Genomic DNA, 27,776 nt, shown 5'->3' with positions numbered 1-27,776 from the left:
ATACCTGGTATGTTTTTTAGTGTGGTACACACACAAAAAACAACCCCAAAACAACACTAACAACATTTTAAAAAACCCACAAAAACGTGTGCCGTGCCGAAGCCACGGGCTAAAATGCTTTATTATCATTTTTTTTTATTTATAGCATCAATCACAAATTGAAATATATACAGTATTAGCGTTGGAAAAGAAAGTTTTCTTTTTGTTATATTTTTTTTTCTCACCCTAGCGAAACACTTTCTGCAAATGACCTTAATAAAGAAAAATAATAAATTAACCTAAACCACTTTGAATGTCGACCGTATCTTTTATTTACACGGCATCATGCGCGGAAGAAAATACCAACTGAACCGGGATTTCAGACAGCAGATGAATTGAAGTTGATTCATTGAACATCATTAGCAATTGTACAATCAAACAGATGCAACAATGAAAAGTGGAACTATGAAAAATCGAGAATGTTAGATTTGCGAAAGATTTATTCCGAATCATTGTCTGCTAATAGAGAATTCATGTCAGTTGCTGTGTCGGCGATGCCCACACAGCGCGCCGTCCAAATGTGAAGTTGCGTTTTGCTGACAGACATAACACTGTGCCATAATTTATCTGATGGCATGTAAAGAAGCTGCTTAAATTATAGTATTTAAAAGTTTCTTCATTTTGTAAGAGCTCAAGAAATTAATTCTGGTTTGAAAGACAAGATGACGGTAAAACTCAGAAGACGTAGCTGTACAGTACCGTTGGTGTTGGAGACATCATAATAAAGGTAACTGCGTTAACTTCGCTTTTTGTTTGGTAATTTGTTGGATATTATCTTTTGCTGATCTTCTTTGAGCTTGGAGTAGATTTTACATTCTGAACATTTTTTTTTGCACTTATCTGCTTAATATGTATTGCTGGGATATCATATAGAATATGAAGTCAGTATAATGGTACTATATTACATATTTGAATGATAAAAGACTGGTAAATGATATAATGATAAACTACAAAATAAATAATTTGCCCAATATCCCAAATATGTTAATTAAAACAAACATTGAATGTAAATTCAGATATAATGAGCAGTTGTAAGAAGTAAGAAATAACATTTTATCCATTGAACCTGTTATGTGTTATCATCATCAGTTTTAAAATAAACACATGGAGACAAGTTTGCTTAAATTCTAAAATTAACACACACACACACACACACACATATGGTATTTTAATCTAATACAGAAATGGTGACATTGATATATGCAGACCAATAGTTTTTTTCTTCTACAGATATAAATTAAAAAGCCTAATTCTGAGAGTTTCACCTACAACATTCATGATGGGAAAGGGCCACTAATTAAGAGCTGACATATGTGGAAGAAAAATACCATCCATGTTGAAAAGGGCTAGAGGTAATGTGAGAAAACATAATTTATCAATCTTATTTAACATTATTGTTGATATTTTATCTCAACTGGTCAAAAGGCTAAGTGGGTTTATGTAATGGTCCAGAGTGTGTTATTTATTTCACATCCCCTTCTGTCTTTCAACACTAAGAAATTAGCTACTTTGGAGTCCATAGTTCTGATCAATTTGTTTATATAAAACTTGGTTTTGGGCTTAAATCAACATCTTGGATAAATCTAATAATGAGGAAAATCCAAGTATATACATGTGATCATGTATAAGATTAGTTGAGTTTTTTAACCAGCCTAAAAGCCATACTTCCACAATATAGGCTAAAATCATTAAGTTGTCCTTGAAGTTTGATGAGTGTTAACCATTAATAATAATAAGGTGATCTTTCATCTGAGTATGTTACCACCGCATGCAATATTTATACATGTAGTGCAGTTTTTACTAAACGTAGAATACATGCTTATATAAATGAGATCTAGATTGAAGAAGTGAAGATGCATACAAATACATGAGGTTATAACCACTACTGCTGATTCAAGTTTGATCATGCTTGGCCATTGGGCTTATAGAGTCAAGTTTCACAATGATGCTTATTATGAGTGTGATAAAGGTATGGTAGTGAAGTGACCTTGCATCTGATTGGCAGAGTTTCTTATGATTTGCACAACAGTGTTTATGATCCAATTTAGATCTGACTTGTTTAATTATTTGCCTGTATGTCTGAGGCTATAAGCAAAATCTATGCATATAATGTGGTGGTTCTACATCTCACTAGCCATTCTTGCTACTGCTCTTAAAACTATTTCTCATTAATTTCATCAGACTTGGTGAATAGATTTATCTCATCAAGATATAGCAAAAGAGCAATTTTGTAAAAAAAATATTCATTCATATTAAACTCAAATTCTGCATCTGATTGGTTGACCTTGCAAATACTATAAGGGCTCTATTTCTGACAAAAAGATTATTTTGATTTAATGTAGCAGAAATGATTATATGATCAAAACATTGAACATATTTGATGACAAATAAGAAATAGTTTTTCATGCAAATTTGATAAACATTGATAAATCGGTTCATATCATTAAAAGCTTGGAAGAGTTTGATTACATGCGAGACCATCACATATTAATCATTCTTTATTTAGAGAATTATTTTTGTCAGGATTTAGTAAAATATGTAAAATCAATATGGACTGGTTTTGTTATGTACAGCAACACTAGTTGTTTACTGAGTACTGAGGGAATTGGAGTAAGGCAAGGGTACATTGCAGTAGGTAACCTGGTTGACTTGATAACAGGATTTTAACACAAACATTTTTATCAGGAGTCTAGCATACTAACCATTGATTCACTGCAGATCCTGCCCCCATTAGTTACCTTTTAATACATAAAGCATTTGGGTTTTTTATGTCACAAATCCCATAGGGATTAAAATTAACATCATAGGTCTCACTGGATAGTTTCATATTTTGACATCCCTCTAATTTTTAAGGTAGAAGGCATGAACCTAATTATCACAAGCCTAGCATTTATAAATTTACACATAAGCTAAATCTATAATGTGGTTCAGATTTACTTTGAGTTAGGCATGGAAATAGGTTGGCTTGTTGGTGACTGCCTGTCACAGTTAGATGAGCATTGGAGATCATATGCGTAACTTAGTCTGCAAATGAGCTGCCGACTTTTATTTGTGTCTGCTACAGAGGTAAATATAAAAAAATCTTGATGGTAGAGGGGTGATGAAAAGTATGCTAATTTGTTATAGTACTAGTGAACTTTATTCATGCATAAGGCACATACTGATTCTTTTAGTTGCCTTGTCACAGAAAAATATTGAAAATAGCTATTTCTAGTAAAAAATTAATGTAAAATGTACCTGCATCCTTTGACCCTACCAGAACCAAACTAAAAGCTCAAATTTGTGCAGCTGCTTTTGCTCATCACAAACATAATTGGGAGTATAACTGCTAACCCTACCCTCTAGCACACATTTCATTCATTCATTGGATTAAAGTCACGTGCACCTTTCGGTATGTGCGACTGTTTAGTTTGTACACGTTTGTGTACTTTTTGAATTTAGCGATTAACTTATACAATGCTCCCAAGCAAGCAAGCCGAAGCCCAGGTGCCCCAAAAGGTCCCGCCCAGGCTCTCGTCGCTGCAACCTTCTCCATCGTTGTACTCCGTTGGTGGTCTGTTTCTGCATCCTGCATCTCCTTCCTCTCTCATTTCAGGCAGTAACCGAAGCACACCAGCAGCAGTATTATTAAATTTTCGTTGCAATCAATGCCCAGTTCCCTATATTTATTGGGCTATTCCTGTACTATCTTGCCAAACATGTGATTGTCACATACGCTTCAGATATTCCTGAGTTGTGAATTTTCCTATCTTTTGTAAGGTCTATTAAATTTTGTGTACTTTGCGTACTTGAATTTTCCGGAAATTTTTTCACATCTAGTAGGCTTTTAGTAGCCCTTTATTTTGTTTTGGAGATCTCAATTTGGTTAAGTATTTCGTACGTGTGGCTTTAAACCAATCAGTGTGTTTCAGGGCCAGTAAGTTGTTGGTCAAAAGAGGGCTTTCGTGGGTCAGAATGAAAGCCCTATGTGGTAAAATTTGTTTGTAAAAAAGAAAAAAAAAAAGAAAAGAAAAGAAAAAAAAGGTGGGTAGGGAGTGTGTATGCTATATTTGTGTGATGGCTATAGACATTTTTGTTCGTTTTTCTGCTTTTCCCACATATCCCGACAACACACATTCACGCTCACTTTCTCATTCACACTTATAAGTAGATGTGGGGGGTGGTGGCCTTATTTATTTTGTTTGATTTCGGGAAGGCAATTCTTTTCATACTGGGGGGTGGGGGTGGTTTGATTATTTGAGGCATACTCTTTTCATTGTTTCTGCCTTCATTCCCCAAGGTCTGCAAGTGTCCTGTTCTTTCTTCTTTTACTGCCTTAGGACGTTTAACTTCATTCTGTGCCTTTTCCTGCTCTTCTTTATTTCAGCTCTTTCTGCCTTATCCCGTGTCCGTTTCTGTTTTGGTCTTCTCGTCCTTTTGATACTGCCATGTTTGCCGTGAGATGTTTTCTTCGAGGGAGGTGGTTTGATTGCCTTTGTTTCCCTTCGCTTTGACCACTTGGCTATTTACCTGTTATTTTTGTTTAGCTTAGCTATTTGTGATTTATTTTAATGTATATTTTTTTTTTATATTTTTTTATATTTTTTTTTTTTTTTTTGAACCTACGGGGCCTAGCATGCCAGTATAATTCCAAAACAGTGATTTTGTAATATTCGTCCTTATCTGGTTTTTATTGTTCGGGTTATGAGCGGCGGTGTCAGTCTGTGAACCCACTAGCCCGAGCCGGCCGTCACAATTCCCAAACAGTGATTTGTAATATTTTGATTGGTTTTTTTCTTTTTTGGTTCGATCTTTTAGGTTTATTGGTTTTAATTTCTTTACATGGTCTCTCTTTATACCCAACCCTTCATTCGGTTTAGATTTGTCCCCTTTTGCCTATTTTGTTAATGAATGTCATGATGTTATTATAGGTCATTCCTATGTTATTGTTTTTTGCCACAAGTAACTCCGGGTATGTCCACCGTTCTCCTATTTGTTCCTGTTGAGATTTTAGTTCGGCCCTTTCCTGGTTGTATTTGGGGCATATATTTATTAAGTGTGCGATTGTTTCTGGAGTTGGGCAGTAGGGGCAGTTTTCGGTTGGTCCCCTTTTTATGTGTTTCCCTGCGCATCCTGCCAATAGTGTTTTACCTGTTCTTATTCTATTTATTATTGTTATATCGTATGGATTTTTGAAGGTCGGACTTTCGACTTTTCTACTTACTTTTTTCATCATCGTGTGTATTAGACTGTTTGCATCCGATTTTTCCCATAGCTCTTGCCACATGTCATTGATCTTGTCCCATGTTATTGATTTCAGTGACGCTGTATGCTATATTTTGGGCTTTTGGTTCATTTGTGGCGTTTTTTGCTTCTGCATCTGCTTTGTCATTGCCTGGGATTATGGATGTGAGAGGGTATCCATACGAATTCAACGTGTTTGTTGTTTTTTTCAATCTCTTTAAGTAGCGATCTTGCATGATTAATCATATTAGGTCTGCTCTTGGATTGGTCCGTTGCTAACGATTGTAGTACACTGTAAGAGTCGCTTAGAATGACTGCCTTAGTTGTGGGGTATGTTTTGACGTATGTTAATGCCATTAGTATTGCCATGAATTCTACTGTGTATATAGCGCATTGGTCTGGGAGTCTTTTTCCAACGGTGACATCTAATTTTGGGATCACTATCCCTGCTGCAGTTTTATTTGGATTTTTGGTTTTTGATCCATCTGCGAAGATTTGCATGTATGTCTCGTATTTGTTGTCAATGTATGTTAGGATTGATGCTCTTAGTCCTATCGGGTCATTTTGTTTTTGTCCTAGTTTACGTAAGCTAAGATCTATTTGTGGTGTGGGACAGGTCCACGGGGGGTCTGGGTAGTACCTTATTTTTTCTGGGTTGATATTTGCGATTTGAAATTTCCTTTTTAATTCTATAATTATTTTCCCACTAGGTATTTTTTTATTTTTTCCTTTTGTATCGAATGGTTTGTCGCATGCTAAGAGGGCTTGTAGCGTGAGGTGGTTGGGTTGGTGTATTGATATTCGAGTCGAGTATCGCAGCATCAATTCCTTCCGCCTTAGGTCTAGCGGGGGTTCTCCTACTATTATTAAGATATCTTGTGTGGGGGTACCATTTAGGACGCCGGTGCATACCCTTAGCGCTTTTGATTGGACTGTGTCTAGTTTCTTTAGTAACGTGGCGTTCGCCGCTCCATATACCTGGCAACCGTAGTCCAATTTTGCTCTTATAAGTGCTCTTTATAGGGTAACGAGTGTTTTTTGATCAACCCCCCAATTCACCCCTCTGAGGTTTCTGTGGAGGTTGATGTCTCGTTTGCACTTCGTTACGAGTTCTTGGATATGAGCTGCCCACGTGAGTTCGTGGTCGAATACCATACCTAGGAGTGTCGCTTGTTTTTCGAATTTGATGGGTACCCCCTTTAGGGTTAAGTTTGGAGTGGGTGGGGGGTGGCCACCTCCCGGATTGGAAACTATGCCTACTGTTTTTAGAGGTGACAATTTAAATCCCCATTTATCTGTCCAATTTCCTATATCGTTTAGTCCTTTTTGTAAGTGCTTGGTCGTTTCTCTGCTGGCCGGGTTGCCAGTTTTCCATACAGCGCTGTCATCGGCGAATTGGGATAAGTCAAGGTGGTTGGGTTTTACCGCTGTTTCCAGGTCGTTTATCATTATATTAAATAAAGTTGGGCTGATTACGCTTCATTGTGGTGTGCCATTTTCCAGTTTGTATCGTTCGGAGTAGTCTTGTCCTAGTCTGACTTGTATCTTTCTATCGGTTAGGAAGTTAGCAATAAATTTGTATATATTGCCAGTTATTCCGTATGGTTTAAGTTTACTTATCAGTCCCTTAGTCCACATTAGATCATATGCTTTTTCCATGTCTAAGAAGATGGCTGTAACATATCTGGATTTTTAAAATTTTTCTCTAGATGCTAATTTGACAGCGGTTTCTAGTCTCATGAGTTGGTCTATTGTGCTTCGGTAGTTGCGAAACCCGCTCTGTGTATTAGCTAGTAGTCCTTTGCTTTCTAAATGGTATTTCAGCCTGTTGTTTACCATAATTTCCATTATTTTACATATATTGTCTGTTAGTGATATGGGCCTGTATGATTTTATATCGCTTGAGGGTTTTCCAGGCTTAAGAATCGGGACCACTACTGCCTTTTTCCATCTTATAGGTATGGTACCGGTTTCCCATATTTTATTAATGAGGTTAAGTGCAATTGTGACAAGTTTTTTGGGTAGGTTCTTGTACATTTCATACCCCAAAGTGTCCTCCCCGGGGGATGTGGTCTTTTTGCCGGCGAGGGCCTTTCTCCATTCGGCTTCTGTAAACGGAAGGTTTAGTGGGCCGTCATTATTTCCTGCTTCCTTTATGTTGTCAGAGTTGCTTTCCTCAAATTGCCTTTTATGATTTTTAAACATATCCTCTAAGTTGGTATTGCTACACATGTTGGCGAAATAGTTTGCGAATAATTCTGCCTTATGTTTGTTGTTTTGTCCAGGTATGTTGGGGGTTATTGATTTAGTTTTGCCTCTCATTTTTTTAATTCTTTGCCACACCTCCTTCGATTTTGTGTTAATATCTAGTTTTGAGCAGAATTCTCTCCATGAGTTTTGTTTAGCTATCATAATAGTTTGTTTGGCAGTTTTTTCCTTTTCCTTGTAGTAGTTAAAGTCCCTATTATTTTTAGTTCTTTTGAATTTGTTTAGAGCTCTTTTTTTCTCTTTAATTGCTATTTTACATTCATTATTCCACCAGGGCACCGTGGGTTTGGGTGCTACTCCTTTAGTTTTAGGAATTGTTTCTTGGGCCATTGTGTTAATGGTTTCTATTAATTTGTCATTAAAGGTGTCAATGTCCCGGTGATATATGGTTTCTGGGTCGATTGAGTCACCTATCTGTTTGAACCTAATCCAGTTGGCCTGTTCGTATTTCCATCTTGGTGTGAAGGACGCTTTATTTTGAGGTATTCTAATTTGTATTTCTATATTTATAAGGTAATGGTCACTTCCCATAGGGTCGCTTTCATCAACTTGCCGATCAGAAATGCCTGCTAATCTTGGTGTGCATAGAGATAGGTCTATTGCTGATGTGTGGCCTGTTCTGTCATCTATCCGGGTGTGCATTCCGTTGTTTAGAAAAACTAAGTTGCATTTTTGTGCCCATTTTTCTACAATTTTTCCTTTAATGTCCGTCTTTTGACTCCCCCATAGTTCATTGTGCGCATTGAAGTCCCCGCATATTACCACCCATTCTCCACAGTCTTTAATCATTTTGATTGTTTCGTCTGCACTTAAATTGCGCTGCTCATTTGTTTCATAGAGGTTAACGATTAGTACCTGCTTAGTTTGAGCGGTTATTTTGACTATCTGTATTTCGAAGTCATTGGGCGGTCTACTATCTGTTAATTTATGCATTTCTGATGTAATTCCATCTCTAACAAAGGTTGCTAACCCCCCTCCTCTTGCTGTGGGGGATCGATGCTTTAGGTATTTGGTGTTGTAGCCTATGATGTTTGGGATACGTGAGGTATCATTTAGGTGGGTGTCCTGTATGCATATAACATCTGGTTTTCTTTCCTGTTCAAGTATTTTGTTATTTAGTTGGTCAGCGTGGGCCCTAAGGCCGCGTGCATTCCATTGCCATATTTTGATTTCTGCTCTGGAATCCATCTCTAGTGCAAAAAGTCTTAATAGTTTGTTTAATTTACTGTTGTTTTCATTTTATGCGTGTTTCCTACCAGTGAGGGTGCTACCTATTTATTTTGTTTTTGGTATCCTAATTTTTGTTTTGGCCTGCTTATAGTTTACCCCATGGGAGATCATATATTCGACTATTAGGGCTTCTCTAAGAGCCCTGGGGCATTCTGCGTGGTTTGGTTTGTGGTTACCACTACAGTTAGTGCAGTGCTGATTGGTGGCGCTACATGTTTTCCGGTCTGGGTGGTGAAGACCACATTGATTGCACCGGAATAGGTTTCCGCAACTCTTAGAGTAATGCCCCCAATTTTTGCAGTTGCCACAGAGCCGTGGTTTGTTTTTGTAAGCAAAAATTTTTTTAGCCTCGAGTTTTTCGGCTATTTGGATAGTTTCTGGGGTGGCGCCCTTAAAAAAGAGTACCACTGCAGTGCTATCCTTTCCCCTTCTTGTTTTTAGGCGGATTGCTTTCTCTACTTCCTGTCCTTTACTCCTTATGTAGTCTACTATTTCATTGGTTTTATTTTGAGTTGATACGTATATGACTCCTTTGTTGTGTGTTTTTGGGGGGTTTGGGTCTATGTGTTGTTTTGTTCTGTTGTGTCTAGTGACCTGAACATTTATTTGGCCTATTCTTTCAATTTCCATATATTTGGCAATCTGTTGTTCAGTGGTGCATTTGATTATCAGCAAGTCGTCTCTAGTGCTTTTAAGCGTGAATTCTCCTTGGTGATGTTTGTTCAATTGCCATGCTATGGTTTTAAAGGCTAACTTCGTTATTTTGGAATTTACTCCCTTGACGAAGAGAGTCAGTTCAGCGGGGTGTTTCTTGTTTTGGATATTTTGCAGACTGGTCTTTTTTCCCCTGGTGTTTGTCTCTTTAGCTGACTTTGTTTCGTTGTCCATAACCGGCTTGCTGGGTCTTGTATTGACAGTTAGTGTGTTCCTTATTCTTTCTAACTGGTATTTGGGATTTGGTTTTCCTATTATTCTTACCTTTTGTTGAGTCGTGTGTGACTGCTTTATTTGTGGTAGGGTGAGGGCGTTCTGTTTCATCTAGTAGGTTCTCAGTTTGAGTCCCCTGGCTGCTAGTGTTTTTAACCAGCGTGGTCTGGGTTGTTTTTGTGCTTGTTGAGTATTGTTCCTCAGTTTGGGTACTCATGTCGGATGTAGTTTTGCGGTTACTCGGTAGATTGTCCACATTCTCGTTTACGCTTGGTGACAGGTAGAGTCTACTCATCGAGTCAGTTGGGGTCGAGTTGAAAATTGGCGTTAAGAACTGTATCTGTCGTTTTTCTCTTAGGGGGGATGAGACTGCTTCGGAGTAAGTTTGCCTTAGTTTATCTGCCTTTAGGTTGACCAGGCAGCTGAGATAACTATTTGATGATGTGACATTAATTTTGTTGTTATCCATCTTGAGTTTCTTTATTTGATGTAAGGTATATATGACGGGATATTTCTTTATCTGTCTTAACTATACTTTATTCTACTTAGTACTATGAAAAAGCAACAGCTGTAAGGGGATATGCAAATAGCTTTTATTCTGATTTGTGTAATTAATTATTATATTACTATTATCCAATTTAAACTTATTGAAAATTATTTTCTAGCCAAATGGTCAAAGTAAAAGGTTTTACTTACCCCGATCCAATTTTCTTTTTAAGATCTTTAGAGTTTTTAAATACAGCCTTCTAATTATACAAGTTTCATTACATTGGTCAATAATTAGTCACATGTGATGACACTTGTAACTAATCAAACCACAGCAACTGAGAGCAGACTAAGCACTGATATTTATATGGTACAGTGGCAATATACAGTCTGTCTGCTGCAACACATGAAACAAACTGGACAAATCTGAAAGCCTTGAATTTGACTTTATTTATCTGTATGGTAGAACAGAACCTGAGTTGAAAAGCTTTTAAAGAAAGACCTTGATATCAAACCTAATAATAACTGCAGGAGTTATATTATGGATAATTAACCATTCTCTCAGTTTCAAACTGGGCATTCCATCCCATGGGGTTCTAAATGTAAACCAAGTGTAACTGATATCCTAATGAACTGTAAAGACCATAGCAGCACAACAGCAGGGGACCAGGTATGTCCAGATCCAGAAATCACAGACCAGTTTCAAACTGATGATGAACCACATAAAAATTACACATCTGCTAGAACTTATGTTATGAAGATAACTTAAATTGCATTATTATTAATCCTCCTCCTCACATTCATCATAATTGAGATGCATCATATATGTTTTATTGTAAAATAGTTTATGCAACATAATTCAGTGAAGACCTTTGCTGCCAATTTACCAGTGAACCATTTGTTTCAATGAACATATTTTATGTTGTAACAAGGAGCATCATTTAAACATTATGATACACTTATCATACCTGTATATGAAATCTTAATACTAACACTTATACTTGCAATACTACTACTAATAAAAACACCTGCATTGATAATTTGATTATGTTCAATTGGACTTGTATCTAAATGATCACCAGCTGTATGAAAAGACATATTTTAATATATAGATATTGGATGGAATACTAGTTACCACAATTGAATAGTCATATGATAAATGATATATTATTTTAAACAATTTATATTTGCATTGAAACATACTTTTACATTATTTTCACTTAAATTTCATTTATAGAGCAGTATACTCTGCATTCATTAAATTACTGAAATGGTTATAATACAACAACAAATACTGCAACTTCCAGAATCACAAAAATCAAAAGATATAAACAAAAACTTCCCTACATGTATCAACAGTTGTCACTTAATAGACAGAACTCTGAAGATTTAGAATAGGATGTTAACAAATTAGGTATTCAAGTTAAAAAGAAAAAAATACCAAGTAAGCTTACTACCAAAAAATCAAACAATAACAGTGAATTTTAGTACATTCCCAGGAAACAGAATATATGATTTTTCTTAACTTGATCTGATACATCTTAAATCTATAGAAAATGATTCATATTGTATGACTAAAATATTATGTAAACAAAAATTCCATCACTTTTTTCAGATGCAACATGCATACCCCAACCCATCCTTCTTGATCATAAAGTATACCAGCATTCCACTATAAGATGGGGAGCTGTAGTGGCTCGGTGGTTAGCTTTCTGGACCTGTGAAATAAGGTAGGTTCAAATTCTACCATCAGACCAACCTGGGTTAGCTACCATGGTGTGTCCTTGGGCAAGGCACTATACTTAAAGTGCCTTGGCACTAAATAACTTACTTGTGTTGGTTTACCATAAAAGGCCAAACCAAACACAAAAAAACAACAACTTTAAAATATGAGTTTTGTCAATACTAAGTAATTGAAAATCATACTGAAGAAATGTTTTTGTTAATACAGATTAATGGATCTGAAAAATCTCTTTCTTCTGCAGGAGTTTAAAATGTTAAATTAAAAAGGTCATGGTACACATTGCCTTGTTCGTACACATCAGGCTCCGTAACCCATATCCAACTAAAAATTTTAGTAGAGTCTGAATAAAACATATTTTAATCTGGATGATAATATTCTTTCTCCATTCATATATTACACCACCAAGATTGATCCAAATAAGATTACATTTTACTATAACACTGAGAATGAGTATGCCTCTTAACAACTTACAAATGTGGAGAGAATGGAGTTAAACTGAACTTTGATTTCTTTTCAACCATAGCACAAGATGATCATTTATTATGAAAAAACCTTAATAAAGTTGGAGTTCATAACCATGACAGTCTTGATACAATATAAATTCAATATATTATTGTTGTCTTGAGGTATAGTTCTGTATATTACAATCTCACACAAGATCAGGGTATATTTTAGTACCATACAGTTAATTCGGGATTGTATTAATACCTATTCTGGTGAATGAACATTAAATAAGATTTACTATTTTGGAACCAGTTGCAATAAAGTTTACTAAACAAGAGAAAATATGACTTTACTATAATATCTAAAATGTAAAATCTGCAAACAGAATACTTGCTTGACTTTACACTTCAACTATATCATAATATTTATTTGAAATGAATTTATACAAATGGCATTAAATTGGGTTTCAGGCTGGTAATGACAATGGTAGTAGTGAATAGGGACGGTCTAGGGACTAGGGAACTTCCATGTTAAAAAGGGTATATCCACTCTGGGGACTATGTAATTTAACATGGGAGAAAAAAAAAAATATCCATTCTAGGGACAAGGGGAATTTAACATGGGAGAAAGAAAAAAAACTATTCACTCTAGGGACAAGGGAAATTGAACATGGGGAATAAATCGTGGGACTGTCTTGGGACTAGGGGAAATGGAACAGGGTCGGGACCCTATTTTAATAAGGTCCCGACCTGATGGGTCTATGAAAATGGAACAGGCGAAAATTGAAACAGGGAGGGGTCTCTATTTTTTTTATTATTTTTTTAAACAAAAAAATAAAAAAAGGGGTAGGCAATTGAAAGTCAAGATCTTTTCGAGAGATAGGAATGGCCCTGAAAAGGGCCTTTGGTTTTATGTTAATATACCCTTAACATAAAGGGCATCTGTGACATCTTCTTCTTGACCTTAGGCTGTGCCTGACTGCAGGACCATAGATTAAGACTCTTTTGAGGCATCCTTGATGCTCCACATAAGATTCTTCGCATCCACAGGCTGGTGTCTGTCCTGTGGATAACTGTCCAGTTGGATCGGACATACATTGATATGTCCGTCCGGAACATCATCGAAGACACAAGCGTTGAAGATTGTACATCGGTCCACATGTTGGGGTGCTGAGTAACAGGTGAAGGAATGCAGTGAACTGTACTTATTTATAGGGGGAGGAAGGATTGAAACGGATTGAGTTTGTTGACCAATCCAAACACGCGTTACAAAATTCAGTCAGCCCACGTCCAATCCGAAGAGAGCAGTCTGTGACGTCACATAGTCTATATAGATTCGCTAGCGCCTGTGCGTAGTCAATCTAAGCGACAGTTTTTCAACATGACGGAAACTCAGAAAACGATCAGTTTGGGTGCACTGATGGTGGAGACTACCCAAGGGAACCCAGACTTACTTTCAGAAGAGGTGAATTGGGATTTTGTGGATTTTTTTACCTTGCAAGAATTTGTTCCTGAACCTTCGTCACCTTCTCCTTCATTACCGCACATGGAAAATTTTAGACAGAGACAGAAAGAAGAATTGGAGAAATTTATACAACAGCAAAAGGAAGCGGAACAAGCTTTTCTCCTACAGCAACAGCAGCAAGAAGAAGAGGTAAGAAAAAAACAACAAGAAGAAGACGCAGCAGCAAAGAAACAAGGGTGTCAAAATCAAACGGTCACGGTACTGTTAGACATTTTAGTTAAGAAGTCTGAAACAGATGTATCAGACTTCTTTATTACGGCCAAAGAGAATACGACCTTCCCAAGCTAAACACTCCAACCCTGTGACTACACCTACTGCACCATCCTTAGTGATTTCAACGAAATCATCATCAACAGTACGCAGTCCAGAAGTAGGCCTTGGCCATGGCAAAGGCTTAAGACAGTTAAAGTTGATTGTTTAAACTCACCCCTTACACCAAAAAAGGCCCTTTTCAGGGCCATCCACGTCTCTCGAAAAGAGATAGGCTTTCAATTGCCAATAACTAATAAAAACCATTTTACCCAATAGTACCTGTCTGTGTATGAGTGTGCGTGAGTGTAGGTTCTTATTTTAAAATCAAAACCCAAAGACACTTACCTTTTATAATTAATTTATTCTTTTATAAATATTTACAATTCACAATTCACAACAGAGCACTTTAAAAAGTTCATAGACTTATTCTGTCTCATTGTTCACTCTCTGTTTTTTTAATTTCTTCACCGTCATAGTCTTTTCCTCCTCTTCCTCTTCACTTTCTTCCCTTCTTTTCTTCTCCTGTTTCTTTTTCTTCACCTGTCTGTTTTCTTCCTCTTCTTCTTCCTCTTCCTCTGAAGAATCCCTCTCTTCTTCTGACTCCTCTTGTTTCTTTTTTGGGCAGTCTGGTGACCAATGTCCTTTTTCTTGACAATAATAACAGGTATCTTGACTTTTGTCTCTTCTAACCCCTTTTTTTTCTTTTTTGACGGTCTGGACACTCTGAAGACCAATGCCCTTTCTTCTGACAGATATAGCAAGTATCTTGACTTTTATCTTGAAAGGAAGGAGAGTAGTCCCTCGGCTGGTCTGAAGAGAATTTTCTAATGACCCCTCGCAAAGCTCTGATGAAACGTTCGATCTTGGTAGTCTCTTCCATTGTTGTGCTCAGTTTGAGAGTGAAATGAATAGTGAAAGGACAAGACACATACCCTTTATATACGCTGGTCTGCTATGACTATAAATTAATCCATGGTGTTTAAACTTTAGTCATTTGACTTTTTGCTATCGAGATGAAATGATCCAATTCATTTGAGAAGAAAGAAGAAGAAAGTAAGAGGCAGAAACGTGATCTATCGCCTCGTACTAGGGCTGAAGTCTTGGCACAAATTCATGCCAGTGATTTTGAAGAGGACATGAGTGAACCAGAATCCAAACCCTCTAAACAAAGTTTACCACCCTTAGTCAACCCTGAAAAGTACTATGACATTCGAGAGACGGAAAAGCGTCCCTCTAGAAAATTTAGAACTACGGCTTACAAATACACAGTGAAGTTTAAAGATTTCAAGTCTGAAGTACTGTTAGAGAAAGCAAAAGGGTTCATCACCGACATGTGGGATTCTTTGCTCACCACACTCAAGCGACAATGTCAACCCAAAGAAGATGATCGCTTGAGACTTTCCATACAACATGATGGCTTGAAATCCCCTGTTTGGATCGAGTTTAGCAGCCCTGCAGAATTGACCACTTCCAAAGTCATGGACAAGATTCAACACGTGCAACAATCTAATGACCAGTTTGACATCACCGATGGAAAAGCCACACTGGACATGACCCACGTCTCTCCTCCTCAAGGGACCGGACAATGCAGAAAGACCTTATTGGTCAACAACCTTCGCATTACCAAAACAAGTCTTGTCCAAATTAACAATTTTCAAGACCACATGTGTTTAGCCCGAGCCATCGTGGTGGGATGAACCTATGCCGACAAGAACGACACGGTAGAATGGAAAAGAGCCTGGGAGAACATTCGAAAATCGAACCGAGCCAAACAACGAAATGAAGCAGAACTTCTGTTACAACAAGCATGCCTGTCCAAAGACACATCCTGTGGCATTCCTGAGATGCAAAAATTGCAAGATGCCCTAGCTCCACGATACACCTTGAAAGTGCACCCTCAAGAAGTGCGCGGGTCTCTGTTGTTTCGAGGGAAAGACTTTAAGGATGGAAAATACATTCACCTCTATCATCACGATGACCATTTCGATACCATTACCACTATCACTGGATTCCTGGGATACAAATATTACTGTGAGAAATGTGACTTATGATGGTTATAATAATCGAGAGCAACACAAACATTGTGGATCGAAATGCTCAGGATGTTTGGCCTCTCAACCCTGTCTGAGCGAAGGGCAAGAACCAGTGCATTGTCCTGCTTGTCTGCGCACATTTGTCAGCCCTGCCTGTTACCAACAACATCTGAAGATGCAAGGTTCACAGAAGAAATGTGCTTGTCAACTCCTGAGATTGTGCCCAATGTGTGGACAAGGTCTATGTATCAACAGTACCAAGGCACACGTATGTTCAGGAAAGAAAAAATGTCACATTTGTCACTGCATTGTGGACTTGGAACACCAATGCTACATACAAAAATACCAATCCCAACCAGAGAAAGAGGATGGTCACAAGAAGAAGAAAGGCAATTTCATCTTTTTTGATTTCGAATGCATGCAAGAGACCAGTATTCACATTCCTAATTTCTGCGTGGCTCATCGAGCGTGCGAGAAGTGATTCAAGAACCTATCTTGAGTTATTGCCCTCACTGCAGTAAGATTCCTGGAGGGCGTGAAAAAATCTTTCAAGGACTGAACACACTAGCCGATTTCACACAATGGGTCTTAGACCCCATCGACAAGACGTGGAGCCAAGAGGACATCGAACATTATTATGGAGATTGTCATCACCATGCCACGGTGATGGCTCACAATTTCTCCGGATACGATGGACAGTTTCTTTTGAGATGTTATACGGAACGTGGCATCGAGCGTCCTAAAATCACTTTGAACGGAGCCAAAATCATTTTCATGCAAGTGGGACAAGTGCAGTTTAAAGATTCGATGAGCTACTTAGCCATGCCTTTGAGTCGAATGCCTAAAATGTTTGGAATGACAGAAATGGCTAAAGGGTACTTTCCACACTTTTTCAATACAGAAGCCAATCAACACGCCGTTCTACCCCATTTGCCTCAGGCTCACTATTACGACCCTGACAACATGCGTACTGAGCGAGAAACTTTCTACGCTTGGTACCAGGCTCACGCCTCCGACCCTTTCGACTTTCAGGAAGAAATGCTAAAGTATCGTCGTTCCGACATGGACATTTTACGGCGATGCTGTGGAAAATTTCGAGAACTGTTCATGGAACACGGAGGGGTTGATCATTTAAAAGAGGCTTGCACCATTGCCAAAGCGTGTTCCTTAGTCTACCGACAACGATTCATGCTTGAAAACACTGTGGCTGTCATCAGTCCTCAAACGACCAACTATGTCAAACGTCAATACTCGGTCAAAGCCCCATGCTGGTTGCATTACTTGTGCGACAAGGAAGACAAATGGATTCAGCATGCCCGCAACGGACAGGGCGAAAGATCATCGGAATGCATTCGGTCAATGGCTGGGACTTAGAAAACCCCAAGATCATGTACGAGTTTAACGGTTGCTTATTTCACGGATGTCCCGTCTGTTACCCTGACCGCGGCACTAAAAATCAGTTCTTACAACGAACCATGGAAGACTTGTACCAGGCCATTTGTCAGCCACGCCTAAAGTTAGAACAGGAAGGATACCAAGTGGTGGAAATGTGGGAACACAAATACAATCACCGTTTGAACACCGATCCTGAGTTTAAACGCCTCATGGAAAGTTACCAGTTCATGGACCCCCTGAACCCAAGTAATAGTTTGTACGGAGGAAGGACCAATGCCACCTGTTTGCTGTACCAAGCTGACGAAGAGAAAGGAGAAGAAATCAAATACTTGGACGTGTGTTCACTGTATCCCTATGTGTGCAAATATTGTTGCTTTCCTGCAGGGCACCCACAATTGTTCACCGAACACATTGACCTAAAAAACATTCGACAATACGAAGGCTTGATCAAGTGCAAAGTTTTGCCTCCCACGAACCTATACCATCCCGTCTTACCTCGCCATTGCCAAGGCAAACTTGTGTTTCCTTTGTGCCGTACTTGTGCTGAAACATGCAACCAAGATCAACCTTGTCATCACACCCAGGAAGAACGGGCCTTGACGGGGACATGGGTCAGCGTAGAATTGTTCAAAGCTCTGAACATGGGATACCAACTGTTAGAAGTGTACGAAATTTGCCACTTTCCCAAGACACAATAATTCCACAAGGGTGACCCCACGCAGAAAGGCATTTTCGCAGACTACGTGGATGCCTTTTTGAAACTGAGCAAGAAGCCAGTGGCTATCTGTCCTGGTGTCACACTCCCGAAGACCAAAAGACATTCAGAGAGAAATTCTGGGCACAAGAAGGCATTACTTTAAATCACATTGAGAAAAACGAAGGCAGGCGATCGTTTGCCAAAGTGATGTTAAATTGCTTGTGGGGTAAAATGGCACAATGACCGTGTTTACCCAAGACGGAGTATTTGACCGAACCTTCCCGCTACTTTCAGATGATTCACGACAAAGCCAAATTCATGAAACACGTGGACGTCGTTCGTGAGGATTTGATCTTGGTGAATTACGAAGAAGATCTGAACTTTGTAGAAGATGACCCCTTTGGAAATGTCATCATTGCAGCTTACATGACAGCTCATGCTCGCTTAAAATTGTACGAAGCTTTAGAACTGTTAGGGGAACGTGTCTTGTACTTTGACATGGACAGTTGCATTTATATCGATCACCCGAGTCAACAGCACCCTGACATCGAAGGAGACCGTTTAGGAGCCTGGACAGACAAGCACCCCGATGACAAGATTCTAAGTTTCGTTAGTGGTGGTCCCAAAAATTACGGCTACGAATACTGGGACAAACAAGGAGAAGTGCACACGAAGTGTAAAGTGAAAGGACTTACTCTGAATTATCGTACCAGTCGAGTGGTCAACTTTGGCATATTGAAAGAAGCCTTGCAGTCTAGAGAAAGTGACCACCTATCAACCCAACAAGATTGTACGTTTACCCACACACCACATCGTCAGTCGACCCTTGGAAAAAGTCTATCAAATCATGTAGCAGAAGCGAGTGCGGCTTCCCACCCACTTTACTTTGCCGTATGGACATGTCGGTATAAAACATTGGTTGTAAGAGGATAGAAATCCAGTGAGAACTCCAAGTTCAAACCCTACCATTTTCCAGTCTTCTTACCTGACTATTGTGATTGTGCCCGTCGATTGGACACGTTTCAAAAATGGCCTACGGATAGGGAAGGATTACCTTCTTCGTATGTTTTAGCTAGAACAGGATTTGTCTACTTCGGACGCGAGTCAGGATTGGGATACGAAGTACAGTGTTTCGCTTGCGGACTGAAGTTACGAATGGATCTATGTATCTACAAAGATTCAGCTATTCTGGAACATACTTGATGGTCTCCGCACTGCCCTTACCTTTCAATGGCCTTTCCACCCATTAAACTACGGTACAATTATGACGGTACCTTCCAAAACTAGACGTAAACACATTGCATCCTATTTCATTGTTGTTTCTTTTCCACATAATAGCTTATTTTTTATAAAATGTTAAACTTTACTAATCTTTTTTGAAGATCACTTTAGTTTGCAAAAATATATCTTGTCATTTATTGGCATTCTACATTGAATTTTGTAAACTAGCTATAAACCTGACCTAATTACTCAACTTAACTGCTGACAGAAACAGTCTACAGTAAATGTATTTCATTTCTATAGCTCGATGGATAAACATTACATCTTTTAAAGCTGTGCACAGAATAGGCCGACATATCACGAGTCAGGAAAACATGGGGGTGGTATCCCCTGTGTCCAAAATTAATATCATTTTGAATAGAATATTCTAGTGACAATTGCCTCTTTTCAAATGGTAAGCATTGCTTTTTTTTATTTTCATCAATCTGTCAAATTCGGTATGCATTTTGCTTTAATATTTGAGATGGAAACCTTAGGTGCATAGAAATGTCAGACAGCATTGTACATCATGGATGGTGTCCAACATACTTTTATGATCATAAAACAAAATCCCATTTTTTAGTTATGGCCACTGATTTAAAAAATATTCATCCAAGCTAAATATAATAATAATAATAATGAGGACTTTGTATAGCGCCTAATCTTTAGAAGCTCTAAGCGCTTTGCAACATTAGACAACATAAAAACATACACAATGATATGATTACAAAAACAAACACCATGAAATTAGAAAACATAAAAAACATGCTGAGAATATTTAAGGTAGTTAACATTATTAAGTCATTAAGTTTGTTTTTGTAGTCAGAATAAGTAGTTTTGAGAGCACTCTTGAATGGGATCACTGCGTCTTTGTGTCTAAGTTCAGTGGGCAATTCATTCCATGTTGCTGGGCCCTGGTATGCAAAAGAATGCTGTCCATGTGACTTTGTTTTCATAGTGAGAATAATGAGTATATGATTGTCGGAAGAGGAGTGTAAGTATCTTGCTTGTGTGTACACATAGGTGAGGTCGGATAGGTATGTTGGACTAGAGTCTGTCAGTGAAACGTAGCACAGAGAACTAATGTTGTGTTTGATTCTGGATCGAATGGATAGCCAGTGTTGGGTACAGAGCAGCGGGGAGGTGTGCTCTGATTGTGGTACTCTAAGTATGATCCAAGCAGCTATGTTTTGAACTTTTTGAAGTCTCTGCAGTAGATATTAAGATGAACCAGACAGAATTGAGTTACCATAGTCCAGTCTTGAAAGCAGTAATGAACACACAAGTGTTTTAGTGGCATCAACTGAAAGATATCTGAGAATGGAGCTGATGCGTCTCAGCTCAAGATACGCAGCCTTGCATATGTTCATGACATGTTGGTGCAATGTGAGAGTACTGTCCAGAGTAACACCTAGGTTTTGTACTGATTGTGTGAATTTAATGTTGGTGTTGCTGATATTTATTGTGTGAGGTAAAGGATGTGAATGAGAAAGTCTTTGATAAGTAAGTATGGCTTGATTTAAATTGTGTTTTTCATGTGACTTGCCAGAGATTTTTAAATGAATTGATAAAGTAACTTGAGACACATTTCAAAGTACATGTTTTAAAAATATTCCATTGATTATTGCTGGCATTTAGAAAAATGCAATGCATCCTTTGTTGTGAAACTTATTTTAAAACATTGTATTACTCATGCAGAAGCCTGCTTGAAAACTAATGGCAAAGCAAAGGCAAATGGAATGGAAGAGACCATATCAGAGACCCTCAAATATGCACCCAACCAACGCAGAATGATAAAAAACAAGGTAATCCAAATGACTCTTATTTCATCAATATTGGATTCAGTTTCGTCTTTTAAAGCATAGTATTTGCAAAGCGGATGCATTTCTAAACTGATAACAAAATCAGCTTATCCTATTGCCCAGGACTATCAGAGCTAGAGTCCAGCTAACTACAATATGCATATATCTTGTCTGATCGGACAAGTGCCTCCATTTGGAATTTTTATTCACATGAAATATTTGGATGAAATAAATTCATCTTTGTGCAAATTGATTGCACCATCCACTTGCCAGAAATGACAAGTAAGTGCAAAGTTATCTTGTATCATGGCTTAACGATAGTAAGGGAAGCACAAGTGCAGTGAAGAAAATTTCATACATTTTTATAATGCTGATTAACATGACTTCTGCATATGTAACTAGTGCTGAGATGATATGACTTTATTTAAGCATTACAATTTTGTTTTAATTTGCAGGTGCCTGAGCAGAAGAAGTAATAGATAAACTTTACAGTGGAGTTGGAGACTGATTCTGATTCATAATCTTAATTAAATCTAGAAAATAAACATTAAAGTCATATTAAAATATCTGTTGTATTGTTTCCTTCTTTCATTTTTCTCTTAAAAACAAATGTCTGAACCTTTAGTCTGTAAATTCAGTGGATTCCTTATCAGCCCATCTACTTTTACTTTACACCATGCTACTTTAAAAAAAAAATGAATTATCCCCATTGGGGTAGGTCCCCCCAACCCCCCACCCTACTTTGTCAACTTACCTGCCACATTTAAATCTAATGGAAGGCCCTGCTGTAAAGCCTGTTAGTAAAACTACCCAACAAGAGGATTTCATACATTTGCAACTCCTAGATGGATGGTAATGTTTTCATTTTTGTAATGTAGATTTGGACATTCTTGCCACCAGTATGGAATATGTGTTTCAGAAACACAAGCAGCTTTCATCAGATTTGCATATAGGTTTTATATGTTGTGAGTATGTTGTAGGAAGTTTTTTTAAATAACATCATATGAGATGATGCCAGTGGAAATGGCAGAAAAGTGTCTGTATTGTTCACCAACTACACCTTGTTCTTACAAAATGTGGCTGTTACACATTCCCATGATGATGTCACTGACAGCCATCAGTGAGGAATGCCCCAACAAGCATAATACAAATTGCTTCCATTGTAATTGTTACAATTCCATTCTGACCACTCCGGTGTCCTAGTGGTTAGAGCGTCCGCCTCAGAAGCGGGAGGTCATGGGTTCAAACCCCAGCCAAGTCATACCAAAGACTTACAAAAATGGTATTAACAGCTACCTCGCTAGACGCTCAGCATTAAGAGGTTAGTGTTAGGACTGATCGGCCTGGTGTCAGGATAATGTGACTGGGTGCAACATCATACTACATGTTTGCAGCATGATGCCCCAGTGCTATACATCACTATAAACTGCCACACTGCAGACATCGTAGCAATATGACTGAAAAATTATTCAAGCTACGTTAAAAATCCAATCACACACACACAATTGTATTCTACGATCCAGAACCAACACTAATTCCGTACTACAGTTCTTGCATTTCAATCCAATTTTGCTTTTGAAATGTAGTGCCACTCAATTCATAATGAACCCATTCATTTCAAACACTCGCAAATACTTATTATTCCTGTCTACAACTGAAAAATATCTATATAAAAAAACGTGTAACTGTGTTTTATGCAAGGGCATGGAGATGCACAAAAACTTGCACCTGAAGCTTGAATAAAACCCCGACTGTGGATAAGACTTTACCCATCGATTACCCCAGCTTGGGAATAAATTCCGACCGTGGCGATTTATTATATATCCTATGACTGCTCCAGCTTGAGGGCAAAATCCAAGCACATCCCTAAAAAGGTAACAAGTATAGCGGCTCTTTACCTTCTGTAAATGCCACTTGAGTTTCCTGATGCTGTTGTATCTGCCATTTGACAGAATCACGAATGTGGATATATTTCTTAATTGCCTCTAGTTGTTGAGCTAGTTTAGCTGTATGAAATTCCTTTGTGCAGACTCACTCATTATTAATATTACAACAGTGATTTAATTACACATCACCTGTCAGCACACCGATGATAAGTCAGTTATTTTATAACACACCAACAAGCTTGCCCCTTGCACCCCCCCCCTTTTTATTTTATTTGGGCACCTGTGGACATGAATCTGCAAGGCTCAAATTGTCATTTTTAATATAAGATCTCAACATTTTTAAGGCCTTAATTTTAAAGACATCCTTAAAACCCCCAAAAGGTTATCAACTGGATCACCAGCCTTCGTTTAGAGTAACAGCAAGTATATATATATATTTAGGTCTAAGGAAACACAATAAAAATGTTTGATTTAACAATGACATATTTGCCTCAGGTCTGTGATCCTGAAGTGAATATTAACTGTCCATTTATTTTCTTGGCTTTTCTTTACTAGGAAATTGATTATAGAGATTTCTGCAATGGTGAAGGCAATGTAAAAATTGGTTACTATAACATACTTTTTACGCCATGTTTGAAAAAATAAATCCAATGGAAAGGTTATAGTCTGAAAATCTTCATTAAATTAAGTTAATATTGGGGAAAAAACTTTAAGAGTTCATAAATATTTTTCAGTGCTGAATAAGGATATAACATAACACTTTCTGCTGTGATTTTAATAGTTTCTGAGAGCATGAAAAATTTCTAGAACTATAATGTATAAATGTTTTCAAAAGATTATATTAATATGAGGGAAAAGTCTGTTATGAAATAAACTGACAAGATCTTGTATGAATTCATGTTATCTTTAAATATGATATTTGTGTGAAAATATCTGGAAGAAAAAACAAGATGGTGCCACTCACACATACAATGTGGTTGCCACAGTAGCCATATTAAGAAACTTTTTATCGCTACTTCTGAATGGATAATTGTGTCAGCGTGTCAACATGTGTACAAAATACTTATGTTGATGTCTAGCAGGTCCTGAATGAGAATTATGGTGCTGTACAGACATCCTATAAGGCCACCAATGTGGCCATCCTGAAAATCTTGGTATAACTACTTCTCCTGAATGAATCGTCATATCAGTGAAAGACTTCTTATGTCTAGTTGGACGTAAATGAAAATAGTGCCAATCTAACCTCCAATATGGCTGTTTTAATGGGCATCTGGAAAACCCCTTCCTTGCTACTTCTCCTAGATGGCTGGTCATTTTGACATTGTGCTTTCACTAGATGACCTATTTGATGTCTGGTTGGCCGTAAATGGAACTATGCATATGGTTTTGATGTCTAGTTGGTCCTAAATGTGGTTTTTGCTGCTCATAAACTTCTAATGGTATTATAGTTGGTTCCTTAATGAAACTGCTGTACAAAATTAAAAGGCCTTCTCACTTTCTGTCAAGTTGGATACAATTATCTTTACCAGCTAGGATTTCTTGATCCTCTTTTTTATACATCAACCCTTCGCATATGTAGTTAGCTAAAACAGTATTTTGAACAATTAATTGCCCTCTTGCAAATACAATCCCAATTGCATGCTTTTACCAGTGTGAGAGCTCCTTATATAAGTAGCTAAGTATTCAGTAACTGAATTTCCACATCCACATGCATCAACTCAGAATTAAAAGTTGCAAAACATATACAGATTTGAAAATCTTGAGACATGTGTCACTTTGCATGGTGGGTGTTATGATTTAAATGCAACAAGGAAATTGAATTAGGATTAATTTCTTTAAGCTGTATTCAATCATGGGGCCCTGGATTATAGAATGGTCTAGGCATACACATCACTAATCAACTCTCTCTAGTCCAACCAATGTGTATATGAGAAAGCTTGCCAGTAGCGTTATGTGTGTTGATTTCTTCCAATAAATATGTTGGCTGCCATGTAAAGTCTATGATGTCCTGAAAAATGGTGTTAAGCTCCATACAAGCAAGCTAAACAATCAATGATATAATGGAACAGTAGACACCATTTTAGCTAAATATGCCAAGAATTGATTTAGAGACTTGGTTAGTGATGATGACTTAAAATTGGCAAGGGATTAAAAAGATAAAAGAAATGACCTTTCATGGCACTGTAATATAACAAATGAGGAAAAACAAAAGTTTATTGCATTTGAACCTTTTGTTTTTTCACAGTTTCAATTTAAGTCATAAGGCCCCTTATTTTGCCTTACCAAACATATAGCAAGTTATTACCTCAAGCCCTAGCACTAATAATGCCTCACAAGTAAGCAGTCTTTTATGAAGTCTCAGGTCTGAGTATATGTCTAGCAATACTTATGTCCAGTTTGTTTATAAAATTCTTTCTCACATGGTACAGTTTTCAGAGAGACACGATAAATTCAACAAGTGTGGTAATGAAGGGACAGGCATTCTTTATTTATGCACACATCCCAAAGGGACATTGCTATGTTTGAATCAACACTGAACGAAGAATGGAGCATCAGCTGCATCAATTAAAATATTGTGGCCCACACAAAATACTGCAAGGACTATAATCAATTTATGAGTGCAATGGGCATGAATTACTGTAGCAGACTGGAGGAAGTAATCCGAATTTATTAATATCTTGAAGCTAAATATAGTAAAGTTTTCATCTATAATCTGTGGAATCATTTTTGCACACAGTTTGCAGGATTTGTCTTTGGGTCATCGTTTTTCTTTTTCTTCATCTTTCTAGCTTATGGTATCTTGATAAGTCTTATGGTGCCGTGCAACTGCACTTGATGATTACCACAGCCAGTGACATTGTATCAAATCTTCTGGGATCAGATGATTCAATGCAAATTCCACATAACCTATCACCATCCTCATGTTTGCCATCTGACTTACTAAGTTATTTTGCCTAAATAATAATAAAAACAATCTGGTCTGATGTATTGATAGCGTTCTGAATGACCATAATATATTCTCTGTATCTATCCTAGAAAATCCTGAGTGGATTGCTGTTTGGTTTTAATAAACCAAAGTAATCCAATGAAAGGCATTTTACAGACACAAGTGTCTGTTTCCTGTATGCAGTGATTAAATGATAGTATTATGTCTTTATTTTTTTAAAACTGATGATACATATGATCACCTTCAATGTGCAATATTAGTTATGTTAATTAACGAGTGGGCAATATTTGAATTTCAAAGATAAAAGTGTATGCCATGATCACTTTAGTAGGATGATTTGTCAAGTGAGGTTATCTTTTCTGTTTGGATAAATATTGTTAACTAAACTATTTTCGCAAGTTATGACATAAGAATGATTCAAAGAAAGAAAATTCATTAAATTGAACATATAAAATGAAATACTGCAACAGAGTCTAGATGAACTATTTCTTCAGAGACACAATCCAGACTCTGTGGCAGCAAAATTATCAAATAGGACACAACTAAGAGACAATCACATTTTCAGTCACAATGGTTTGACAATTATCAATGGCTTGAATTCATTGACTGTGAAGGCAAAGTGATTTGCAGTTACTGCAAAAAAAGTTCCCAAACTGTCACAGATTTTAAATTCTACCAGTGGACTTGTAAGTGTAACTGACAAATTCAGGATTTAATCAAGCAAGTCTCATGATAGTATTATACCTAATAAAGCAAAATGTAGCACAGTATATTCATGACACTTAGGCCAGCATGTACAAAATATTCCTCAAGTTACAGTTGCTAGCACTCCACTAAGAAATGTCATTTTATAATAAATAAAAATGTAATGGAAAAAAAAATCGATAAAGTGATTGCACTCTTTAACATAGCCTACTACCTAACTCAATAATGAAAATGATTTGGTTCATTATATCTTTGTGTTTTATGGAATAAATGCATACATCTGATTGAATTTTAGGCAAGAGACTGAACTTTTGGGTTAAGTTAAAATGTATGTGGAACAAATGCATTTTCTAAAACTACTTGTATCAGTGTGCATTGTGACTTTTCTTTAAGATAACTCTAAATGGTACTGGGTATATATCATTTTCTTCAACTGCACACTGTTGTCTTCCATTTGATTTGATGACTTACAGCTATACTGTCTACACAGTAGGCCTCAACGTCAGGAAAAATTCTGTATACTTCAGTTACAGCTGAAATAAGTTTTGCATTAGTACCTGAATCAGACAAAAAAGGTTGTGTTCTGGTGTGTGAATAGAAATGGCTAAAAGTAATATAGACAAAAGCCATAAGAGTACACAAGTTACATATGAAAACCACCAATTCACTTGCATGTGTGGCATACAAGTTCAAAGATTTGCTTCAAGTTTATTTGTGTACACAGATTGTTCAACTCATAAGATATTTTAAGAGCTATTTCTCTATTGTATGCATAATTCATTTACAAATGTGATTAGTGGGCCACACCGAAGGCCATACTATTAGTTCACTTGGCAATATGGTAACGTCAGCTGAAAAGCATAATCATCCATTAAAAGAGCATTATGATATGAACATTAGGTATTTAGGACATA

At 37.4% G+C, this 27,776-nt stretch overlaps 1 protein-coding gene and 1 long non-coding RNA gene across 2 annotated transcripts in view; both read left to right on the top strand.

The window, feature by feature from the left end:
- Positions 1–27,776, top strand: part of LOC149784379 (uncharacterized) — a 91,803-nt gene that overhangs the window by 27,386 nt on the left and 36,641 nt on the right. The gene's annotated exons all lie outside the window — the stretch shown is intronic.
- LOC149784381 (uncharacterized) lies at positions 366–21,890 on the top strand. The gene is made up of 5 exons (XR_016414133.1): positions 366–766; positions 1,270–1,391; positions 11,789–11,903; positions 21,221–21,327; positions 21,780–21,890. It is a non-coding gene; the product is annotated as an uncharacterized LOC149784381 (long non-coding RNA).

Source organism: Sinohyriopsis cumingii, chromosome 14 (assembly GCF_028554795.1).
Source record: "Sinohyriopsis cumingii isolate HCF-2022 chromosome 14, ASM2855479v2, whole genome shotgun sequence".
In the NCBI taxonomy this organism is placed as follows: Eukaryota; Metazoa; Mollusca; class Bivalvia; order Unionida; family Unionidae; genus Sinohyriopsis; species Sinohyriopsis cumingii.
The sequence above is the reverse complement of the archived record's forward strand: the minus strand, read 5'-3'. Positions and strand labels throughout refer to the sequence as shown.